Raw genomic sequence first — 25,364 nt, forward strand, 5'->3', positions numbered from 1 at the left:
CTACCAGAACAGAAAGAACACAAACGGGAGAAAAATATATTCAGATATGACATCTGAACAACTCCAGTAATCGCCTTGGGAAAACAAAGATTCGCACAAATTACAGCTGAAAAGAGAGTGATTTTGATATACTGATAGCAGGACAATGTCACAGTATACATGGCTGGCTTTGACACGAATCTGCTATAGAACAGAAACAAACAGAGAAAAAACTTCAGACCTCGCCTATATATGCAGCTTCGACTCAAGAAGGGGAGACACGCCGCCGCATCCAGCCAGGGCCCACAAAGGAACGGAGAGAAGATCAGAAGGCCTGTCGCAGCAATGAGCTTCGTCGAAACAACTCTGTTCCCAACGGCGCCCCAAGCATTTCCCACCATTCTGCCTCTTTTTGTTACACCTTTTCAGGCAGAGACTCGCCGATTCTCTGCTGTCCATTTGACATAGTCATTTTTTATCTTCCCGAGACTCACGACCACTTCGCTCATCGTCATCCTCAGGTCTGGCAAGTCGCTAGAGCACAGCAAACCCACCTCAAATAATCGCACAAGAAAACCATCGCCTGAGCTGTGGCATGAAGAAGAGCCTTGCAGCGGCAGAAGCTGGCCATCCACCACCTGGACTAGCTCCATAGGAAACGCCTGATCAACCCACCGCCGAAGGCTCAGTCCTCCGACAAACAAAGCATCCGTGGGTCTCCTTCCTGTGAGTACTTCCAGAAGCATGATCCCATAGCTGAACACGTCGCTCTTTCGCGATGCTTTTCCAAGGGATCCGTACTCTGTTTAACAAATAGATGAATTTCAGTGCATGATTGATGAATGGTTTAACAAGAATTACATACTGAGAAATATTACAGGTGCCAGCTAGTACCTGGTGCCATGTACCCAACCGTTCCAGGCATGCTCGCAGAGATCATGGAGCTGTCACCACCTAATAGCAGCCTTGAGATACCAAAGTCCGCAACATGTGCCATCATGTCCTCATCAAACAGCACGTTGCTGGGCTTCAAGTCACAGTGCAATACAACCTCATAGTGCTCATGGTGCAGATACGACATTGCCATCGACACGTCAAGCATGATGCCCAGCCTCTCGAGGAATCCCAAGTGCCTTGTGCCCTCGGAGTAGTGTAGGAGTGTCTCTAGGCTTCCATTGGGCATGTACTGAAGCACCAGTGCTCTGAATTCAAGGTTGGAGCAGGTGTTGAGAATCCTCATCAAGTTGCGGTGTCGCGCCATGCGCATCACACGGCACTCAACATCAAAGCTCATAGTGGCATGTTCAGCCTGCAGGTCCAAAACTTTTACTGCAACCACCAAACCGTTGCTCAGTTGGCCCTTGAAAACTTTTCCAAAGCTCCCGGCCCCCAAGAGGTTACTCTCACTGAAATTATCAGTCGCACGAGCGAGCTCGTGGTAGGATACTAATTGATGGTTTATGAAGTCAACCATCCCAGCAGGAACTGTCACTCCTTGTTGATTCTTAACTTTCTTTCTTAGTACTACAAATATGTAGGATGCCACACCTCCCATTACTACGATGATAGCAGGGAGCAAAAACTTGAGGATGTGACTGCTGGTTCTGGGAGAGTTACCCAAACATGATGGAAATCCTAAACTTGAAGCGCCACAAAGCCCTGAATTCCCCATCAAGGACCGCAGGCTGATGTTTGAGAAGATGCCTCCTTCCGGTATCGGACCTTGTAGGTTATTGAAAGACAGGTTCAATGTAGACAGGATGGTAAAACTGGACAGGTACTTTGGGATGGAGCCTGAGAGATTGTTGTGGGATAGGTCCAAAGCTTGTAAGATGGCTAGCTTGTCAAAAGAACCTGGAATTTGGTTATAGAATGAGTTGTGTGACAGGTTCAAATTGATTAACATGCTAAGTTTACCAATTGAATCAGGGAGGCTACTCCTGAAGCGGTTGGCAGAGAGATCCATGTGGTAAGTTTGCTTTAGATAGCCGATATCAGCTGGTAATGTACCATTGAGGAAGTTATGAGATAAATCTAGCCAAAGGAGGCCACCAAGATGAAATAAACTTGGAGGTATAGAAGATGATAACTGGTTATAAGAAAGTCCAATCTGTTCTAATTTGGTATGATTGCCTATGTCCTCTGGTATGGGGCCAGATAAATGGTTGTATCCGAGGTGCAATTTTATTAGGTTCTTTAGCAATGCAGTCTGTGGTGGGATTGGGCCAGACAAGGCATTCTGGTGGAGGCTAAGAAATTGCATATTCTCCATCATCATGATTGAATGTGGAATTGCACCAGACAGCTGGTTTTTCGAAAGGTCTAGCACTCTAAGACTAGTTAAATTCAAAATCGTAGCCGGAAGTTCACCAACTAAATTGGTCCCATGTGCAGCTAAAGTTTCCAGCTGACTTGACAGATTCCCTATATAGTTAGGGAGGCGACCAGTGAAATTGTTGAACGAGATTTTAAGATACCTGAGCTTTCTACAGTTGGATAAAATTGACAAGAAGCTGAGATCCCCCTGTAGGAGGTTCTCTGAAAAATCGACTTTCACCAAAGAATTCATGTCACCAATTGTTGAAGGTAGTGATCCAGCCAGCATGTTTCTCTTCAACACTACAAGTGATAACTTGGAAAGATTACCGAGAGAAGCAGGAATGTGTCCTGTTAGTTGATTGTCTCCGAGATGAAGAGACGATAGTTGACCCAGCTGTCCAAAATTTCCCGGAATGGGTCCCGTCAGCTCGCACCATGGCAGGCTCAATCCACGTAGCAAAGTGAGGTTGCCAAGTGCAGCAGGAATTGGGCCAACTAGGTTATTCTCACCCAAGAAAATGTAAGATAGACGAGTCAACTTGCCCAGCCATGTTGGCACAACACCTTCAAACAAGTTGCCAGGCATGGATATAGCTCTGATGTCCTGACAAGATGTGAGCCCCAACGGAATCTGACCAGTGAATCTGTTATTTCCCAAGCTGATTATTCGCAGCATCGGAAGAGTAAAACTTCCATTGTCAGGGATATTGCCAGTTAAGTTATAGTTGTTGGTGACATATATTGAATGGAGTTTAGACATGTTGAAGATAGCCGGAGGCAATGGGCCAAGCGAGATGATTGAACTGCAGGTCAAGAAACTCCAAAACTGGCAACAAGGAAATGGAATATGGTATCGGCCCTGACAAGCTGTTATTGCCGAAGGATAGATATGTTAACATAGTGGTATTGTTGAATAGATCGTTCGGTATTGAGCCACTAAGGTAATTCGTCCGGATATTTATGGAGCCAAGGTTGTGCAAGTTTCGTAGCTCTACTGGGATTGAACCTGAAAGATGGTTTACGTTTAGGACAAGGACTTGGAGACTCGAGAGGTTTCCTATGGTGGGTGGGATGCTACCTGAGAAACCATTGAAGCTAAGGTCAAGCAATTTGAGGCGATGCAATCTTCCCAAATCATCTGGTATGGAGCCAGTCAGGACGGTGTTGGTGAGGTTGATGATGGAGAGAAAGGAGAGGTTACCGATGTGAGGAGCAAGGGATCCATCAAGGGGCAAGTCCGGCAGCTCAATAGCCGTGACACGCTGCCTGCGCCGGCTGCACGAGACACCAACCCAGTGGCAGAAAGTTGTGCCGGTGGTCCAGTTGTTCGCAAGGACACCTTGCGGGTCGGAGAGGTGGGATTTGAAAGCCAGCAGTGAGGCGAGATCAGTGTCGCTGCCATTGTTGCTGGTCTGACCCGGAGAAGAGCAGCCAACACTAGGTAGTACGGCTAGCACAGAGATGGCCGATAGTGCAAGTAGCACGACGACGGGAATGCAAGGAGAGGCCATTGGGCTGCTCGTATGTTCTCCTCATCTAACCAGTCATATATACAATGAGCTTGTTCAATGAATATGCTGCTTTACACAGACTTTCAACCCCTTTTTATTGTTTAGCTGGACAGGTCAAGGTTGCGGGTCAAATATAGTACTAGTACAGAATTGGTAAAACAAGGATTACAAACTAGTACTAGCCACACCTACCAAAGAATGTAAAGGTAAAAACAAGGAATATAAAGTAGCCACACCTACCAAAGTCTGTATATTGTGCCTAGAAGCTTTCAACCTGGTGACGCTGGTCCAACAGCTAGAGTTTTTGCTGAGAGGAGAGAAAGTAGACAATCCAATGCTAATTAAGTTCCTTTGACTTGGTACCAAAGCCTCCAAAACTAGCTTACTGCTGCATGTTAATATTGATTGATTGGTGCTGATCTACTGACAGACATAAACTTTGTGGCCTGTAAATTTGCGTATTTCACTGCAAATTGATAAGCGAGTTGAACGGTTGGCAAAAGCAATAATGCAGGAAGAGGATGAATGACTCCTAGAATTCTAGTACAAAGCCATCCCTTAATTAATCGCGAGATCGAAAATTCGAAATCGAGGAAGAGCGGATCGAGCGAACCCTCTGACGACCCTGACGTTTCACCCTTTGCGGCGCCGCGGCAGCGCTCGTCGTCCAAGTGCCGCCCCGCCGTGGCAGAACTTGCTCCGCGGCCGCCGCGTCGCCCCACGGGAGAGCGCCCCGTCGGCGCGCAGCACGCACCGCCTCGCCACGCCTGACGCAGCGGCGCGCGCGGTGCGTATCACCCATCCGGCCTCCGCTGCGGCTCTACTTGACGGCAGAAGGGGGCAGCGGGATGGTTGCGAGCAGGAGGAAGAGCGGAACGGTGGAGTACACTGGAGATGGAGGATCTATTCAGAAGCTGCTAATTTTTTTAAATAATTTTAATGCTTATTTTTCATGTACTCCCTGCATCAGACATCTAAGATTTTTCTTAATCTGGATGTACTATATACTATACTAAATGGTGTCTACATACATCCAAATTTTGACAAATCAAAGACATCTATATTTGGACAAAGGTAGTATCTACTATGTAACAAAAAATCTTAATTAATTAAAAAAATGCACCTAGAGAAACAAAAGGAAAAATTCAATTGTTTTCCCAATGTTGATAGTGTTAATGGGCAAAATTCACAGCAGAATTCCTCATAGAGTTGTTCTTAGTTTATGACATGATAGAGACATGTCGCAATGGGCTACCTCCAAACAACTCTCCTCCCAACAGCGCCCAGGCATTTCCCAGCATTCTTCCCAGAATTCTGCCTCTTACTGCTACACCTTCAGACATTTCATCCAACACAACAAAGTATCATAAATTCATAATCCATAAATCATCAATATAACGTGGATCAAACTGTACAAGTAACGTAGCCATGTAAGTGAGTAGCCTGAAGCGCAGCTCATATTCTCCTCGGTGAAGAAGCACATACATGGAGGCAAGGGCGCGTAATCAATCACTTATCTGCACTCTGAGTCTCTGCTGTCCATTTAACGTAGTCAATTTTTATCCTCTCGAGCCTCACGACCACTTCCGTCATGGTCATCCTCTGGTCCGGCAATTCGCTGGAGCAAAGCAAACCCAGCTCGAATACTGGCACAAGAAAACCATCGACCAAGCTCCTGCTTGAAGAACAATAGTTTTGCAGTTCTAGTAGCTGGCCATCCACCACTTGGACTAGTTCTGTAGGAAATGCCTGATCAACCCACTGCCTGAGGCTCAGTCCCGCCACAAACATAGCATCCGTGGGCCTCCTTCCTGTGAAGACTTCAAGAAGCATGATTCCATAGCTGAACACGTCACTCTTCCGTGATGCTTTTCCAAGGGATCCGTACTCTGCCAAACAAATTCATGAATTTCAATGCATGGTTGACGGAAGATTGAATAATAATCACATATTAGAGGTGGCACAAAGTAGTACCTGGGGCCATGTACCCAACTGTTCCAGGCATGTTGGCGGAGATCATGGAGCTGTCATCACCTACTAGCTGCCTTGAGATGCCAAAGTCCGCAACATGTGCTGTCATGTCCTCGTCAAACAGCACGTTGCTGGGCTTCAAGTCGCAGTGTAGTACAACCTCGTAGTGCTCGTGGTGCAGATACGCCATTGCCATCGACACGTCAAGCATGATGCCAAGCCTCTCGAGGAGGCCCAAGTGCCTTCTGCCTTGAGAATGGTGTAAGAGCTTCTCTAGGCTTCCATTGGGCATGTACTGAAGCACTAGTGCTCTGAATTCTGGGTTGGTGCAGGTGCTGAGAATCCTTGTCAAGTTGCGGTGTCGCGCCATGCGCATCACGCGGCACTCAGCAATGAAGCTCCCAGTGGCATGTTCCAGCTGCAAGTCCAAAACTTTTACTGCAACCACCAAACCGTTGCTGAGTTTGCCCCTGAAAACTTTCCCAAAGCTCCCGGACCCCAACAGGTTGCTCTCGCTGAAATTATCAGTGGCATGAGCGAGCTCTTCGAAGGAGACTAATTTATGGTTTATGATGTCAACCATTTGGTCGGAAATTGTGATTCCTTGTTGGTTCCCAACTTTCCTTTTGACCATTACAAATATGCAGGATGCAACAGCTCCAATTGCTACAATGATGGCAGGGAGCAAAAATCTGAGCATGTGAGCGCTGGATCTTGGAGAGTTACCCAGACACGATGGGAATCCTAAACGTGAAGAACCACAAAGCCCTGAATTCCCCATCAAGGATTGCAGACTGATGTTTGAGAACACACCTTCTTCTGGTATCTGACCTTGTAGGTTATTGAAAGACAGGTCCAATATGGACAGGCTGGTAAAATTGACCAGGTACTTTGGGATGGAACCTGAGAGATTGTTATGGGATAGGTCCAAAGCTTGCAAGCTCGACATCTTCTGAAAGGAATCTGGAATTTGGTTATAGAATGAATTGTGTGACAGGTTTAAATTGATCATCATGATAAGTTTTCCAATCGAGTCTGGAAGACTACCTGTCAAGTGGTTGGAAGAGAGATCAATGTGGTAAATTTGTTTTAAATAGCCGATATTAGCCGGTAATGTGCCGCTCAAGAAGTTATGAGAGAAATCTAGCCGAAGGAGGCTATCAAGATGAAATAAACTTGGCGGTATAGTTGAAGATAATTGGTTATAAGATAGTCTAATTTCTTCTAACTTGGTATGATTGCCGATGCTCTATGGTATGGAGCCAGATAATTTGTTGCGTCCGAGGTGCAACTTTACTAAATTCTTTAGCATAGCAGTCTGTGAGGGGATAGGGCCGAACAAGCTGTTCCAACGGAGGCTAAGGGATTGCAAATTCTCCATCATCATGATTGAATCTGGAATTGTGCCATCGAACTGGTTTTTTGAAAGATCTAGCACCCTAAGACTGGTTAAATTTGAAATCGTAGCCGGAAGTTCACCAAGTAAATAATTCTCAGATGCATAGAAAGTTTCCAACTGATTTGACAGATTCCCCAGAAAGCCAGGGAGGGCACCAGTGAAATTGTTGGACGAGATGTCAAGATACCAGAGCTTTCTACAGTTAGACAGAATGGAGAAGAAGCTGAGATCCCCCTGTAGTTGATTTTCTGTAAAACTAAGTTTCACTAAAGAGTCCATGTGGCCAAATGTTCTGGGCAATGGCCCATCCAACATGTTTCGATCCAACACCAGCAATGATAACTCAGAAAGATTACCTAGGGAGGCAGGAATAGGCCCCGTTAGCTGATTGTCTCCGAGACGCAGATCAGATAGATGGCGCAGCTGTCCAAGATTTGATGGAATGGGTCCTGTTAGCTTGCACCATGGCAGACTCAAGTCACTTAGCCAAGTGAGGTTGCCAAGTGCAGAAGGAATTGAGCCAACAAGGTTATTCCCACCCAAGGAAATGAAATATAGATGAGCCAACTTGCCCAGCCATGTTGGCACAACACCTTCAAACAAGTTAGCAGGCATGGAAATAACCTTGAGGTCGCGACAAGATGCAAGCCCCAATGGAATCTGACCAGTGAATCTGCTGAATCCTATGCTGAATATTTGGAGCATCGGGAGACTGAAACTTCCGTTGTCAGGGATACTGCCGGTTAAGTTGTAGTTGCGGGAGAGAAATATTGTATGGAGCTTAGACATGTTGAAGATAGCTGGAGGCAATGGACCAGAGAGATGATTGTATTGGAGGTCAAGAAACTCGAGCATTGGCAGCAAGGCAATGGAATATGGCACAAGTCCTGACAAACTGTTATTCCCAATGCTTAGATAAGTTAACATCGGTGTATTGTTGAATAGATCGACCGGTATCGGACCAGTGAGGAAGTTGGTCTGGAGATTTATGAAGCCAAGGTTGTGCAAGTTCCGCAGCTCTACCGGGATTGAACCCGAAAGATGGTTAAACCTCAGCACAAGAGCTTGAAGACTTGTGAGGTTTCCTATGGAGGGTGGGATGCTGCCTGACAGATCATTGAACCCAAGGTCAAGGAATTTGAGGCGATGCAGCCTTCCTAAGTTTTCTGGGATAGAGCCCGTCAGGACGGTGTTGGTGAGGTTGATGATGGAGAGGAAAGAGAGGTTACCAAGGTGTGGAGCAAGGGATCCATGGAGCGGTACCCCCGGAAGCTCCAAGGCCGTGACACGTTGCCTGCGCCGGCTGCATGAGACGCCAACCCAGTGGCAGAAAGACCCGCCGGTGGTCCAGTTGCTAGCAAGGACGGCTTCAGGGTCGGAAAGGTGGGCTTTGAAAGCCACCAGCGCGGCCAGATCGGTGTCGTTGCCGTTGCCGATGGTCTGACTCAGAGAAGAGGAGCCGACGCCAGCTACTACGGCTGACACGGAGATGGCCGATACTGCTAGTAGCACCGCGACAGGAATGCATGCAGCGGCCATTGAGCTGCTAGGTGTTCTCTTCGTCTAGCAATTCAGATATATATCTATAGTGAGTCTGGCCAATGCATATGTTGCTTTCCCCAAATATTCAAGCTGTCCTTTTCGTTTTACCTTGCCAGCCAAGACTGCCGGCCAAATATATTAGAGGTTTGGTAAAACAAAGATTGTAAGCAAGCCATACCTATCAATCACTCTCTAGAAGCTTGGATTGTGCATAGAAACTTTCAACCTGGTCAAACCACCAACTGAGTACCGACAGCCTAGGGGGCCGAATGCTGAGTAACCCTTTACTACAGTTGTTAAAAGGAGGGGACAGAGCAGATAACTCAATGCTAAGTAAGCTGACTCAATCCTAAGTCAGACCTCCTAAACTAGCTTATCGTTGCATATGTCATAGGCTGGTGCTGCTGATCTATTATGTAGACTTCAACTCTGTCACTCTGTGGCAACATCTGTCGATTATACATTTATACTATGAAGTGAGACAAGGCCCAACGCGAATGCACTAGGTTGCAAAATCATTACAGAAAACAAAAACAAAAACAAAAAGAGGAATTTCTAGAATTCTAGTCGATGTGGTGAGCTAATTAACTAGACTTACAAAACAACTACTCTAGTTAATTAATCAGCAGATAGAGAGCGGATCGAGCAAACCCTCAGACGTCCCTGAAGTTTGACTGCCAGGCCACCTCGCCCGTCGTCCATGTGCCGCGTCGGGTCCTCCTCCCTGGCGCCCGCGCGCCTGGGATGTTTCTTTTCGCTCAATAATCGTGGGGATGGGCCGGCCCAACTTGCTGGCGTAAGGATGCGTCCGGCCCAAACAGGAGCGGCTCTGCTTCAGTCGCCAGTGCGTTGAATCTGTTGCCGCGGAAGTACGTTAAGTGGGGGTGCGTCCGGGTATTTAAACCGGTCGGATTTTTACTAAACTATCGAGGTGGGACTAAAAAGAGCGCATCGTCGCTGTATGCATACGGATGTGGGGTGCGGACGCTGCCACACATGAGTTGGTGGACTTATTCCACATCGTCTACGCTGCCACGTATGAGTCGATTGATTCAAGCTAGCAAAGCTGTGTTCTGTACGTGCATGGTTTCACGGCAAGGCGAAGTGCATATTTGCATGGTATTCACAGCAAGAAAACGACAACGTTGCTAATTTTCTAACACGGTTCTTCGAGCATCTTCAACCGACGCGGCAAACGCCTCTAAATAAACCGCCGATTTGGCGCGCGTGGGAGCCCACGCGAACCACCAACGGGTGCGCGAAAACGCCGTGCACGTTAAAAGATTTGCCGCACATGTGCTTCTACGCCATCCCGTGTGGGAAAGTTGCCGCGTCAGCTGGCGCGAGCTATAAACACCTCGCGCGTGCGCACGCCAACCGCCCGGAACATTCATCGCCCGCGTGTCGCTCCACCGCCTCCACATCACTCTGCCTCCCATGTTGAGCCCGCGCCGCCACTCCGCCTCCGACGACGCGATGCCGCCCCGCCATCGCTCGTCCTCCAGCTAACGCGGCGTTCGCGCGCGGCCCAGCGGCAACTTCGACGCCGAGATCCGCTCCGGTGACGAGCGCATCCGCCTCGGCACATTCGCTACGGCGCACGAGGCGGCATGCGCCTACGATGCGGTCGCCAGGTGCCTCGGCCGCTCCCGCCGCACCATGTACTTCCACGACGTGTGAACGCGGGAGCAGGCGGAGGCGCTCGCGTCGCCGTCGCCGGCCGTCACGCGCGAACAGCAGCGGCGCCAGCGCGAGCTCGAGCAGCGGCTCGTCATCGCGGAGCGCGACGAGCGTCTCCGCCTCGAGTGGGCGCGGCAGTTCCCGGAGGACGTCGCCGCGATGGAGGCCTTCTACGCGCAGAAGGAGGAGGAGAAGGCGGCGGCGGCGAAGAAGAAGGCAGATCGCGACGAGCGCCGGGCGAAGTCGGCGGCGAGGAAGATGCAGAGGGCGGAGAAGGCCGCGAGGAAGGTGGAGGAGAAGAAAAACGGTGCCAGTCCGTCGATGATCGTCCTCTCCTCCTCCTCCTTCGAGTGGACATCCACTCCGGTGTCCGACACCACCCACTCGTCGGATTTCGACTGGGACTCTGAGTAGTCAGGCTAGTTTCCAAATAAATATCGTTGTACCGTCGAAGTTTCTAATTTATTTCGTATTTCCAGTTATTTTTCGTGTTTTGTTTGATCTATTTCGTAGCAAAAATGATCAAAATATTTGTTTGCGTCGCGCTGCATAATACATCATCCAGCGAAGAAACGTTTTACGCGATGCATAACACAGCGTTCGACGAGGGAAAAATAAGCGCACCGCGCGGCAAACGTTTACAGCGCGTTCGGAGCGACTTATAGCTCACCGATTTTTATTACGCATGTTGGAGATGCTCTTATGTTCATGATATACTACTACGTTGTTGATTTCCTAGCAAGCTGCCCAAGAGATCTAGATCTAGCCATGCTTCAAATTCGTACCAGCTCGTGCTTATTTCTAGTACGTGCACCTTGTGATCTGCTTGATGTATTGTGTCATGTGGCCCTCATGATTAGGACAAATAAAAACATGAAAATGGCCGTGAAATCAATACTAGTATACCTAGGAACAAAACCTAATGTATGTGAAATAAATATTAATGCACGTGAGAATACAGATAGTACATCATGGGGAACAAATAAATCTCGTTTACTCGGGGAACAAGAACATTGCGTCTAGGGAACAAATTCCGTCTAGTCGGGAAACGAGAATATTGCCTCCGAGGAACATATCTCGTCTACTCGGGGAACAAAACATATTGCTTCAAGGGAACGAATCTCGTCTACTCGGCGAACAATAATATTGCCTCCGTTGAACACATCTCGTCTACCAGGAAACAAAAATTTTTATAATAAGGAACAACTTGGAGGTATGTAAGGAACAATAGCCTAGATGGAGGGAAACAAGAACATACATGGTGGGGAACAATAGCCTAGACAATGGGGAACAATAGCCTAGAAAATGGGGAACAATAGCCTAGACGGAGAAACAAGAGCGTATACGGTGGGGAACAACAACCTAGACGAAGGAGAACAACTTGACGGAGGGGAACAACAACGTACATGGAGGGGAACAACATCATAGACGGTGTGGAACAACAACCTAGATAGAGGGAACAAGAGCTTGGACAAAGGGAACAACAACATAGACGGTGGGGAACAAGACCCTAGACGTAGGAGAACAACAACGTAGACAGTGGGGAACAACAACCTATACAAAGGGGAACAACAACCTAAACAATGAGAAACAACATCATAGACGGAGGGGAACAACAACCTAAACATAGGGTAACAAACACGGCGAAGGGGAACAACAACCTAGACAGAGGGAACAAGAGCTTGGACAAGGGGAACAACAGAGTAAACGGTGGGGAACAAGGGCCTAAACGGAGGGGAACAACATCGTAGACGAGTGGGGAACAAGAGCCTATAAAAAGGGGAACAACAACCTAGACGAGAGGGAACAAGAGCTTGGACAAGGGGAACAACAGAGTAAACGGTGGGGAACAAGGGCCCGAACGGAGGGGAACAACGACGTAGTCGGTGGGGAACAAGAGCCTATACATAGGGGAACAAGAACCTAGACAGAGGGAACAAGAGCTTGGACAAGGGGAACAACAGAGTAAACGGTGGGGAACAAGGGCCTGAACGGAGGGGAACAACGTCGTAGACAGTGAGGAACAAGAGCCTATAAAAAGGGGAACAACAACCTAGACAGAGGGAACAAGAGCTTGGACAAGGGGAACAACAGAGTAAACAGTGGGGAACAAGGGCCTGAACGGAGGGGAACAACGTCGTAGACAGTGGGGAACAAGCGCCTATAAAAAGGGGAACAACAACCTAAACGAAGAGAAACAACATCGTAGACGGTGGGGAACAAGATCCTAGACGGAGGGAAACAACAACCTAAACATAGGGTAATAAACACGATGAAGGAGAACAACAACCTAGGCAGTAGGGAACAACAATCTACATTGAGGGGAACAAGAGCCTAGCCGAAGGGGAACAACATCATAACATGTATATCATTTATATACACCTGAGCTAGACTTTCTAGTCTTTTATTTTCTTTTGCCAAAATATCTTTTTTTTAGTTTCTCTTTTAGCTTTCCTCATTATTCAGAAAAACATTTCAACATCAATAACTTCTAGGTTTGTTGGTCAAATACCAATAACCTTGAGGTTCTTACTTTGAAGTTGATCATCATATGACACGTGTTTCGATTTCACTATTAGTAAATTTGTAATATGATGAACAATTTCACTCATAATTTTATCCATCAATTCATGATAACTTTCCGAGACCATGTCCGTACATGCTAGGCTCATAAAGTTTAAACCTTAGTATTCGCATATGCAAATCGGCTTGCACCCGTTGGAAGCACACGTAGAATCTATAACACCCGATCATCACGTGATGCTTCGAAACGACGAGTCTTAGCAACGGTGCATACTAAGGACAATCACTTCATGGATATGCGAATATTGTTAGTGCCCCAATAGTTGGAGGATTGGGACGCCTTGCGTCTTCAACCTTCATACATTCCCATAAAACTTATGAGTTTATGTAGTCTCACCAAATATATATTCTATCATCTTGCAATAAGGTCTTAGATATCACATATATCTCGTACCTTGATTATTTCTGAAAACTAAATTTTCAGCTCCTTATTTTTCAAACAGATTTGAACTTCAAGTTTCAAGGAGACAAGATAACTTTAGGTACTAATTGAAACCATAGCTCTTGAATCAACAAAGTGAGTTTTACTAAAAGTTTGCAATAGGACTTAATCATTTCTTGATTCATTAACAATACGGTACCAATCCGTAAAGTTTCTAGTCAGATTTTAACAGTATTTCTATCTCAATTATAAGACTAGCGCATAGTAGTAAACGGATGCCAATACTACAAAATTAATTCAAAATACTACTCAGACTATGTTTTATGATAATTAGTTCATGTTTTAATCTAATTACTAATGAACTCCCACTTAATACAACATCCCTCATAGTTGTTAAGTGGTACACGATCCAAATCCACTACACCAAAACCGATCATCACGTGAGATGATGTAGCTTCAATGGTGAACATCAACATGTTGATCATATCATCCATATGACTCGTGTTCAACCTTTCGGTTTCCGTTGTCCCGAGGCCATGTCCGTACATGCTAGGCTCGTCAAGCAAACCCAAGTATTCCGCGTGTGCAACATGGCTTACACCCGTTGTATGTCGAGTTTATCACACCCGATCATCACGAGATGCTTCAAAACGTCGAACAATGCAACGGTGCATACGAGGGAAGAACACTTTATTATCTTGATATTAATGTGAGGGATCATCTTATAATGCTACCGTCGCGATCTAAGCAAAATAAGATGCATAAAAGGATTAACATCACATGCGGTTCATATGTGATATGATATGGCCCTTTTGTCTTTGCGCCTTTGATCTTCATCTCCAAAGCACGGACATGATCTCCATCATCTTCGGGCATGATCTCCATCATCGTCGGCGAAGCACCAAGGTCAATGGCGCCGTCTTCATGATTGTCCTCCATGTAGCAACTATTACAACTACTTTGAAATACTACTCAACATGAAATTTAAAGACAACCATAAGGCTCCTGCCGGTTGCCACAATACAATAATGATCATCTCATACATATTCATCATCACATTATGGCCATATCACATCACCAAACCCTGCAAAAACAAGTTAGACGCTCTCTAATTTGGTTTGCATATTTTACGTGGTTTAGGGTTTTCGATATAGATCTAATCTACCTACGAACATGAACCACAACGTTGATACTAATGTTGTCAATAGAAGAGTAAATTGAATCTTTACTATAGTAGGAGAGACAGACACCCGCAAAGCCTCTTATGCAATACAAGTTGCATGTCGAACGAGGAACAAGTCTCATGAACGCGGTCATGTAAAGTTAGTCCGAGCCGCTTCATCCCACTATGCCATAAAGATGCAAAGTACTCAACTAAAGATAACAAGAGCATCAACGCCCACAAAACCATTGTGTTCTACTCGTGCAACCATCTATGCATAGACACGGCTCGATACCACCGTAGGATAACGTTGCATAGAAAACAAAAAATTTTCCTACCGCGAACACGCAATCCAAGCCAAGATGCAATCTAGAAGACGGTAGCAACGAGGGGGTATCGAGTCTCACCCTTGAAGAGATTCCAAAGCCTACAAGATGAGGCTCTTGTTGCTGCGGTAGACGTTCACTTGCCGCTTGCAAAAGCGCGTAGAAGATCTTGATCACGATCGGTTCCGGCGCCACGAACGGGCAGCACCTCCGTACTCGGTCACACGTTCGGTTGTTGATGAAGACGACGTCCACCTCCCCGTTCCGGCGGGCAGCGGAAGTAGTAGCTCCTCTTGAATCCGACAGCACGACGGCGTGGTGTCGGTGGCGGTGTAGAAGTCCGGCGGAGCTTCGCTAAGCTATGCGGGCAATATGGAGTGGAGGAGCAAAGCTAGGGTTTGGGAGGGGGTGGCCGGCCACTCAAGGGGCGGCCAGCTTATGGTCTTGGGGTGGCCGGCCCCCTCCCTTGGCCCCTCATTATATAGGTGGATCCCAAGTGTTGGTGTCCAAGTCTTCGAATAAGACCCGAAACCAAAACCTTCCATAGGAGGGGCAAACCTAGCCCAACTAGGACTCCCACCCAAAGGTGGGATTCCCACCTCCCATGTGGGGGTGGCCGGCCCCCTAGGGGAGTCCACTTGGGACTCCTCCCCACTAGGGTTGGCCGGCCATGGAGGTGGAGTCCCTTGTGGACTCCACCTTCCTTGGTGGTTTCTTCCGGACTTTTCTAGAACCTTCTAGAACCTTCCATAGAACCTTCCGCGACATTTTATTTCACATAAAATGACATCCTATATATGAATCTTATTCTCCGGACCATTCCGGAACTCCTCGTGATGTCCGGGATCTCATCCGGGACTCCGAACAAATATTCGAACTCCATTCCATAATTCAAGTACTACCATTTCAACATCCAACTTTAAGTGTGTCACCCTACGGTTCGAGAACTATGCGGACATGGTTGAGTACTCACTCCGACCAATAACCAATAGCGGGATCCGGAGATCCATAATGGCTCCCACATATTCAACGATGACTTTAGTGATCGAATGAACCATTCACATACAATACCAATTCCCTTTGTCTCGCGATATTTTACTTGTCCGAGGTTTGATCTTCGGTATCACTCTATACCTTGTTCAACCTCGTCTCTCGACAAGTACTCTTTACTCGTACCGTGGTATGTGGTCTCTTATGAACTTATTCATATGCTTGCAAGACATTTAGACGACATTCCACCGAGAGGGCCCGAGAGTATATCTATCCGTCATCGGGATGGACAAATCCCACTGTTGATCCATATGCCTCAACTCATACTTTCCGGATACTTAATCCCACCTTTATAACCACCCATTTACGCGAGTGGCGTTTGATGTAATCAAAGTACCTTTCCGGTATAAGTGATTTACATGATCTCATGGTCATAAGGACTAGGTAACTATGTATCGAAAGCTTATAGCAAATAACTTAATGACGAGATCTTATGCTACGCTTAATTGGGTGTGTCCATTACATCATTCATATAATGATATAACCTTGTTATTAATAACATCCAATGTTCATGATTATGAAACTAATCATCCATTAATCAACAAGCTAGTTTAAGAGGCATACTAGGGACTTCTTGTTTGTCTACATATCACACATGTACTAATGTTTCGGTTAATACAATTATAGCATGATATATAAACATTTATCATAAACATAAAGATATAAATAATAACCACTTTATTATTGCCTCTAGGGTATATCTCCTTCAGTCTCCCACTTGCACTAGAGTCAATAATCTAGTTTACATTTGTAAAGATATAACACCTTGGCCTTCTGGTGTTTTATCATGTTTTGCTCACGAGAGAGGTTTTAGTCAACGGATCTGACACGCTCAGAAACGTATGTATTTTGTAATTCATTTGCGTCTCAACGCATCACTCATTTCCAAATGAGTTGGCATTTAAATATGTTTGATCTTCTGGTGGAACCTTAATTCCGCTGTCTGAAATATGTCACTAATATTGTCACACACAATATAGCTTCAAAGTTCTAACTCTGTCGGAACTACACCAAGTTCTCAAAGAACCTCTTGACTTAACATCCTTTGTCATTGTCAAAATAATGACATACTCTGCCTTCTTTTGTAGAATCCGTCACAATATTTAGAACTTTTCTAAATCTAGCATAGACAACTTCTAGCTCATTGTGCTACCTTTTAAACAACACTTAGTCTAATTTGAGATTGAAATTATATTTTATATGTGACAAAACCAATATCGGTGTAACACCTTACAGCGATTTGTTTGTCATTTCTTCATACAAAAATATATATATATATCCTTAGTTCTTCTAAAGTACTCAAGGATATTCTTACTCGTCGTCCAATGATCATCATATGAATCATTCTGGTATATGCTCATAACACTTTATAGCACATGATATCTGATTGTGTACATATTATTCGTGATCTATAATCACTTATGTGTTTTTACTCATTGAGTGTCAGATACACTCAAGTCTTGTTAAACCTTCACATGACAAGAACATTTTCTTAATATTTCTATATTGAACTACTTCAATATCCATCATATGTACTTTGACTTAAACTTATTTATGTGTTTCAATCTATCTTCATAGATCTTGACACTAAATTTGTTTCAGTCCATATCCTTTCATTGAAGTTAATTCTCAATGAAACCTTTTTAATCAAGTATATAATTACATCATTTATAACCAACTATATGTCACCTACATAAAGTATTATAAATGTGTCTTAGCGCTCCCACTTAATTTCTTGCAAATGCAAGCTTCTTCATCGTCTCCGATGAAATCAAAACTCTTTGACTATTTCATCCGGTGAAGATTCCAACTCCGTGATACTTACTTCATCCAATTGAAGCTTGTATACCTATCTAGTATTCCACGGACCAGCAAAACTCTTGGTTGTATCTTGTATACATACTTCGTTAAGTAGTGTATTTTGCCATCCTACTAGCATATCTCATAAAAGAAATATGTAGTGATTACTAGAATAATCCACATAGACTATAAGCATTGCTACGGAAGATCTAATCTTATCGTATTCAACTCTTTGAACTTTGTCGTAAACAATTTTTCGATAAGTCAAGCTTTCTTCAAGGATATTTCATCCAAGTCTATCAATTTCATAGATCCATTTACTTTCATAAAGTATTCATCTATCTTGGATTTCATGGCGCATGGCCATTTTAATGGAGTCAGAGCCCATCATAACTTCTTTGTTTTGTAGTTGGTTTATCATTGTTCAAAATCAATCCTTTGTCCACAAATCATTTATTTGATCACAAAGTAAACCATACCTACGAGGTTCAATATGTACTTCGATCTCCATGGCTAAAACACTTTGTAGTCATGAGAGCCATGATCGTCGTGGCCGCTTCCGAAACCAATTCTGATGCTCGCGCTACTCCGATCATTATGCTCGAGTTCATAAACCTTATCAAATTATATTGTCCTCCCACTCAAATACTTCACTCGAAACAATTTCTCGGAAATAAGAAACATTCACAAACACTTTTGTCTTTGTCTCGTGGGAAGAATTCCCAATTAAATCTCTCGGGATAACCAACAAAGACATTCATCCGATTTTGGTTGACTATTAGGGTTTATACCCATGCCATAACTTGTATGGTGTCATTTCAACGGATCATGATGATGCTCTATTCGAGTGTAAAAGCGGTAGTCACTAAAGCATAATCCACAAAAATATAATGGCATCAATATTTTATCTCATCATTGATCCAACAAAGTTTGGATATATCTCTTGGATACTTCATCATCACTATGATACTCCAAGAAACGTAAGTTGTAGAACAATTTCATAACTCTCTTAGATGTTCGCTAAAACTCGTAATTCAAATATTTCCACCATGATCCAATCATAGATATTTGATTTCTATTACGATGATTTCCACTTCATGCTGAAATTTATTTGAATCCTATTCAAATGTTTCAAACTTTTCCTTATTGAATATATCCACATATATACTCAATTCATTGTTTGAAAGTTTTCATGAAGTAGAAGAATCTTCCGCACACAACTATGCCCAATGAACCACATATATCATTATGTATGTTTTCACTAAGTTAGTTGCCCGTTCAACTCTTCGGCCTATGAACGGTATTTCGGTCATTACCTTTTAGAAAAGATTTTGCAAGTGCCAAACGATTCAACAAATCGAATGACTCCAAAAATCCATTTGCATGGAGTTCCTTCATGCGATCCTTTCTAACATGACCTAAATTGCGGTTCCACAAATAAGTGGAATTCAAATCATTTGCCTTATGGCATTTTTAGCGTCGGCTTTATGTATGTGTGTTTCACCATTAAGATTTATAATAACTTATCCATCATACATGGAGTAATGTCATAATTTGAACAACTCATTGTTTTCATTTGACCAGAGCAAAATAACAATTATTAAGTTCTTTATTATAAATTCTAAGGGCTAGATAGAATGCCAACGACGAACATAATAACACTTTATTTTGTTCCAGACGTGCATTCCTATCATATTCCTTGTCAGTCACTTAGGCCATTGTATTCTTGTATTGCGTTGTTTTGTATGACACTTCATACCAACCAATATGGTATTAATACCCAAGAATTTCATTATGTGACTTAACTAGGAATACAACCATAACATGTATATCATTTATATACACCTGAGCTAGACTTTCTAGTCTTTTATTTTCTTTTGCCAAAATATCTTTTTTTTAGTTTCTCTTTTAGCTTTCCTCATTATTCAGAAAAACATTTCAACATCAATAACTTCTAGGTTTGTTGGTCAAATACCAATAACCTTGAGGTTCTTACTTTGAAGTTGATCATCATATGACACGTGTTTCAGATTTCACTATTAGTAAATTTGTAATATGATGAACAATTTCACTCATAATTTTATCCATCAATTCATGATAACTTTCTCGAGACCATGTCCGTACATGCTAGGCTCATAAAGTTTAAACCTTAGTATTCGCATATGCAAATCTGGCTTGCACCCGTTGGAAGCACACGTAGAATCTATAACACCCGATCATCACGTGATGCTTCGAAACGACGAGTCTTAGCAACGGTGCATACTAAGGACAATCACTTCATGGATATGCGAATATTGTTAGTGCCCCAATAGTTGGAGGATTGGGACGCCTTGCGTCTTCAACCTTCATACATTCCCATAAAACTTATGAGTTTATGTAGTCTCACCAAATATATATTCTATCATCTTGCAATAAGGTCTTAGATATCACATATATCTCGTACCTTGATTATTTCTGAAAACTAAATTTTCAGCTCCTTATTTTTCAAACAGATTTGAACTTCAAGTTTCAAGGAGACAAGATAACTTTAGGTACTAATTGAAACCATAGCTCTCTGAATCAACAAAGTGAGTTTTACTAAAAGTTTGCAATAGGACTTAATCATTTCTTGATTCATTAACAATACGGTACCAATCCGTAAAGTTTCTAGTCAGATTTTAACAGTATTTCTATCTCAATTATAAGACTAGCGCATAGTAGTAAACGGATGCCAATACTACAAAATTAATTCAAAATACTACTCAGACTATGTTTTATGATAATTAGTTCATGTTTTAATCTAATTACTAATGAACTCCCACTTAATACAACATCCCTCATAGTTGTTAAGTGGTACACGATCCAAATCCACTACACCAAAACCGATCATCACGTGAGATGATGTAGCTTCAATGGTGAACATCAACATGTTGATCATATCATCCATATGACTCGTGTTCAACCTTTCGGTTTCCGTTGTCCCGAGGCCATGTCCGTACATGCTAGGCTCGTCAAGCAAACCCAAGTATTCCGCGTGTGCAACATGGCTTACACCCGTTGTATGTCGAGTTTATCACACCCGATCATCACGAGATGCTTCAAAACGTCGAACAATGCAACGGTGCATACGAGGGAAGAACACTTTATTATCTTGATATTAATGTGAGGGATCATCTTATAATGCTACCGTCGCGATCTAAGCAAAATAAGATGCATAAAAGGATTAACATCACATGCAGTTCATATGTGATATGATATGGCCCTTTTGTCTTTGCGCCTTTGATCTTCATCTCCAAAGCACGGACATGATCTCCATCATCTTCGGGCATGATCTCCATCATCGTCGGCGAAGCACCAAGGTCAATGGCGCCGTCTTCATGATTGTCCTCCATGTAGCAACTATTACAACTACTTTGAAATACTACTCAACATGAAATTTAAAGACAACCATAAGGCTCTCGCCGGTTGCCACAATACAATAATGATCATCTCATACATATTCATCATCACATTATGGCCATATCACATCACCAAACCCTGCAAAAACAAGTTAGACGCTCTCTAATTTGGTTTGCATATTTTACGTGGTTTAGGGTTTTCGATATAGATCTAATCTACCTACGAACATGAACCACAACGTTGATACTAATGTTGTCAATAGAAGAGTAAATTGAATCTTTACTATAGTAGGAGAGACGAGACACCCGCAAAGCCTCTTATGCAATACAAGTTGCATGTCGAACGAGGAACAAGTCTCATGAACGCGGTCATGTAAAGTTAGTCCGAGCCGCTTCATCCCACTATGCCATAAAGATGCAAAGTACTCAACTAAAGATAACAAGAGCATCAACGCCCACAAAACCATTGTGTTCTACTCGTGCAACCATCTATGCATAGACACGGCTCGATACCACCGTAGGATAACGTTGCATAGAAAACAAAAAATTTTCCTACCGCGAACACGCAATCCAAGCCAAGATGCAATCTAGAAGACGGTAGCAACGAGGGGTATCGAGTCTCACCCTTGAAGAGATTCCAAAGCCTACAAGATGAGGCTCTTGTTGCTGCGGTAGACGTTCACTTGCCGCTTGCAAAAGCGCGTAGAAGATCTTGATCACGATCGGTTCCGGCGCCACGAACGGGCAGCACCTCCGTACTCGGTCACACGTTCGGTTGTTGATGAAGACGACGTCCACCTCCCCGTTCCGGCGGGCAGCGGAAGTAGTAGCTCCTCTTGAATCCGACGAAGCACGACGGCGTGGTGTCGGTGGCGGTGTAGAAGTCCGGCGGAGCTTCGCTAAGCTATGCGGGCAATATGGAGTGGAGGAGCAAAGCTAGGGTTTGGGAGGTGGCCGGCCACTCAAGGGGGCGGCCAGCTTATGGTCTTGGGGTGGCCGGCCCCCTCCCTTGGCCCCTCATTATATAGGTGGATCCCAAGTGTTGGTGTCCAAGTCTTCGAATAAGACCCGAAACCAAAACCTTCCATAGGAGAGGGCAAACCTAGCCCAACTAGGACTCCCACCCAAAGGTGGGATTCCCACCTCCCATGTGGGGTGGCCGGCCCCTAAGGGGAGTCCACTTGGGACTCCTCCCCCACTAGGGTTGGCCGGCCATGGAGGTGGAGTCCCTTGTGGACTCCACCTTCCTTGGTGGTTTCTTCCGGACTTTTCTAGAACCTTCTAGAACCTTCCATAGAACCTTCCGCGACATTTTATTTCACATAAAATGACATCCTATATATGAATCTTATTCTCCGGACCATTCCGGAACTCCTCGTGATGTCCGGGATCTCATCCGGGACTCCGAACAAATATTCGAACTCCATTCCATAATTCAAGTACTACCATTTCAACATCCAACTTTAAGTGTGTCACCCTACGGTTCGAGAACTATGCGGACATGGTTGAGTACTCACTCCGACCAATAACCAATAGCGGGATCCGGAGATCCATAATGGCTCCCACATATTCAACGATGACTTTAGTGATCGAATGAACCATTCACATACAATACCAATTCCCTTTGTCTCGCGATATTTTACTTGTCCGAGGTTTGATCTTCGGTATCACTCTATACCTTGTTCAACCTCGTCTCCGACAAGTACTCTTTACTCGTACCGTGGTATGTGGTCTCTTATGAACTTATTCATATGCTTGCAAGACATTTAGACGACATTCCACCGAGAGGGCCCGCAGTATATCTATCCGTCATCGGGATGGACAAATCCCATCGTTGATCCATATGCCTCAACTCATACTTTCCGGATACTTAATCCCACCTTTATAACCACCCATTTACGCAAGTGGCGTTTGATGTAATCAAAGTACCTTTCCGGTATAAGTGATTTACATGATCTCATGGTCATAAGGACTAGGTAACTATGTATCGAAAGCTTATAGCAAATAACTTAATGACGAGATCTTATGCTACGCTTAATTGGGTGTGTCCATTACATCATTCATATAATGATATAACCTTGTTATTAATAACATCCAATGTTCATGATTATGAAACTAATCATCCATTAATCAACAAGCTAGTTTAAGAGGCATACTAGGGACTTCTTGTTTGTCTACATATCACACATGTACTAATGTTTCGGTTAATACAATTATAGCATGATATATAAACATTTATCATAAACATAAAGATATAAATAATAACCACTTTATTATTGCCTCTAGGGTATATCTCCTTCAGGAAACAAGAGCCTGGGCGAAGGGGAACACCATCTGGTGGGAAACCAAAACCTGGGCAGAGGGGAACACCGCCCTAAACGGAGAGGAACAACAACTTTGACGCAATGGAATAGCAACTCAGCCTAAGGGGAACAAAAGAGCTTAGACAGAGGAAAATAAGAACTTAAACACGGGGACATGTACTTAGACGAAGGGGGACAAATTTTTAGATATATTGAAACAAGAGTTCAGTTGGAGGGAAACAAAACTTTTAGACAAAGAATAAAAAAAAGTAAGCCCAGATGAAAAAATCCTACTAGGAAACGTAAAAATAAAAAATAAGTAGAAACAAAAATGACAACGTGAAAAAGAAATAAAAAGAATGTAAAAGTTAAAAAATAAGAAAATAAATATACGTGTAGAAAGAAATGTAAGAAAAAAGAATATTAAATAAGGAAAATAGAAAGAAAGCGTGTGAAAAAGCATATATGAAAGTTAAAAATAAAAGAAACAATTCAATGTAAAAGAAGAAGCAAGGTATAATTATAAACAAACAAAAGAACGCTGAGGTGACCGTGAAAATGCTATGCTAAACAAAGAAACAACTAAACTCTAGCAGCTAGCCGAAGCATAAGTAGACGTTGAGGTCACCAGGAAGCGCCTAGAGCTAAATAAAAAGTGCCGGTGAGGTTTGTCAATCAATAACACCCGACCAGCTCAGCGGCAAGAGCACAGTACGAACGTAGAGTTTCCGGGATCGAACGCCAGGTCTGATCGTCGGACGTATTTTCTTCGAATTTTTTCCTCGCGTGCGCTTCACTGATGGGCCGGCGGCCCAGAATCACGCGCCCTTTAGCGAAACGGTGCTCGGCAGCGCGCGCGCGCTACCGAGCAGTTTCCGCCGCGTCCGTCGCCACACCACCGGACGGCGCCCCCTCGCCGCGCACTGCCTGACCAGCCTTAGCGGCCAGCCCGCCGCCTATTACCTTCCGCAGCAGCTCTACGCCTCTGCCTGGGCTCGCGTTTCTGGGCCGGCCCGTCTAAGAATCGCACGAAGTTAAAAAGCGAGATAAATAGGCGGAGCCGGAATTCGATCCTGGGTGTTGTCTTAACAGTGGTTCTATCCACTGGGCAGACCAGGTGTTGCTGATTAGTAATACGCACTGGCTCAGTTAGTCATCTCGAGGCGCGAGATCAAAAAACTAAGAGAAAAACATTCTTGTCCCCCGTTCGACATGATTCGCCTGCTAGTAGTGTTTAGTTGTTTCTTCATTCAGCTGTACGTCTTTTTTTTTTTTTTTTTTTTTTTGAACTGGAGCTGTACGTCTTTCTAGTGACTTGACCGTTCCTTTCTTCTTTGTATTTATGCCTTGCTTCTAGTTTTAGTTAGATTATTATTTCCTTTTATATATTTTTCTTTCACACATTTTTTCTATTTTCCTTCTTGAACATTCTTTTCTTTATTCGTTCTTATATTCTTTCTTTTCTTTATCTATTTTCATTCTTCTTTACCATTCTTTATTTTCTTCTTTCTTATATTAAATATCTATTTTTCTTCTTTCTTATTATACATTCTTTTCTACACGTACGGCTTCTTGTTATTTTATTATTTCCTACATTATTTTATTATTTTTTCCTTTTCATGTTTTCATTTTTTATTTTATTTCTTTTTTTCCCTCTCCGTGTAGGTAGTTGTTCTCCTCAGTCTAGGCCGCTGTTCCTCTCCATGTAGGTCGTTGTTCCTCTCCATGTAGTTCGCTGTTCCTATCAGTCTGGGCCATTGTTCCCCTCCGTGTAGGTCGTTGTTCCCCTTCGTGTAGGTCATTGTTCCCCTCAGTCTGGGTCACTTTTCCCCTCCATGTAGGTCGTTGTTCCCCTCCGTCTAGGTCGTTGTTCCTCTCCGTGTAGGTTATTGTTCCCTCGGTCCGGGTCATTGTTCCCCTTCATGTAGATCGTTATTCCACTCCGTCTAGGCCATTGTTCCTCTCCGTGCGGTGTCGTTG

At 44.0% G+C, this 25,364-nt stretch overlaps 2 pseudogenes; both read right to left on the reverse strand.

The window, feature by feature from the left end:
* Positions 1 to 114: 114 nt before the first annotated feature.
* Positions 115 to 4,350, reverse strand: LOC124678788 (annotated as a pseudogene).
* Positions 4,351 to 5,006: 656 nt separating this feature from the next.
* On the reverse strand, positions 5,007 to 9,147 carry LOC124679004 (annotated as a pseudogene).
* Between the last annotated feature and the right edge of the window lie 16,217 nt (positions 9,148 to 25,364).

This window comes from Lolium rigidum, chromosome 7 (genome assembly GCF_022539505.1).
Source record: "Lolium rigidum isolate FL_2022 chromosome 7, APGP_CSIRO_Lrig_0.1, whole genome shotgun sequence".
NCBI lineage: Eukaryota > Viridiplantae > Streptophyta > Magnoliopsida > Poales > Poaceae > Lolium > Lolium rigidum.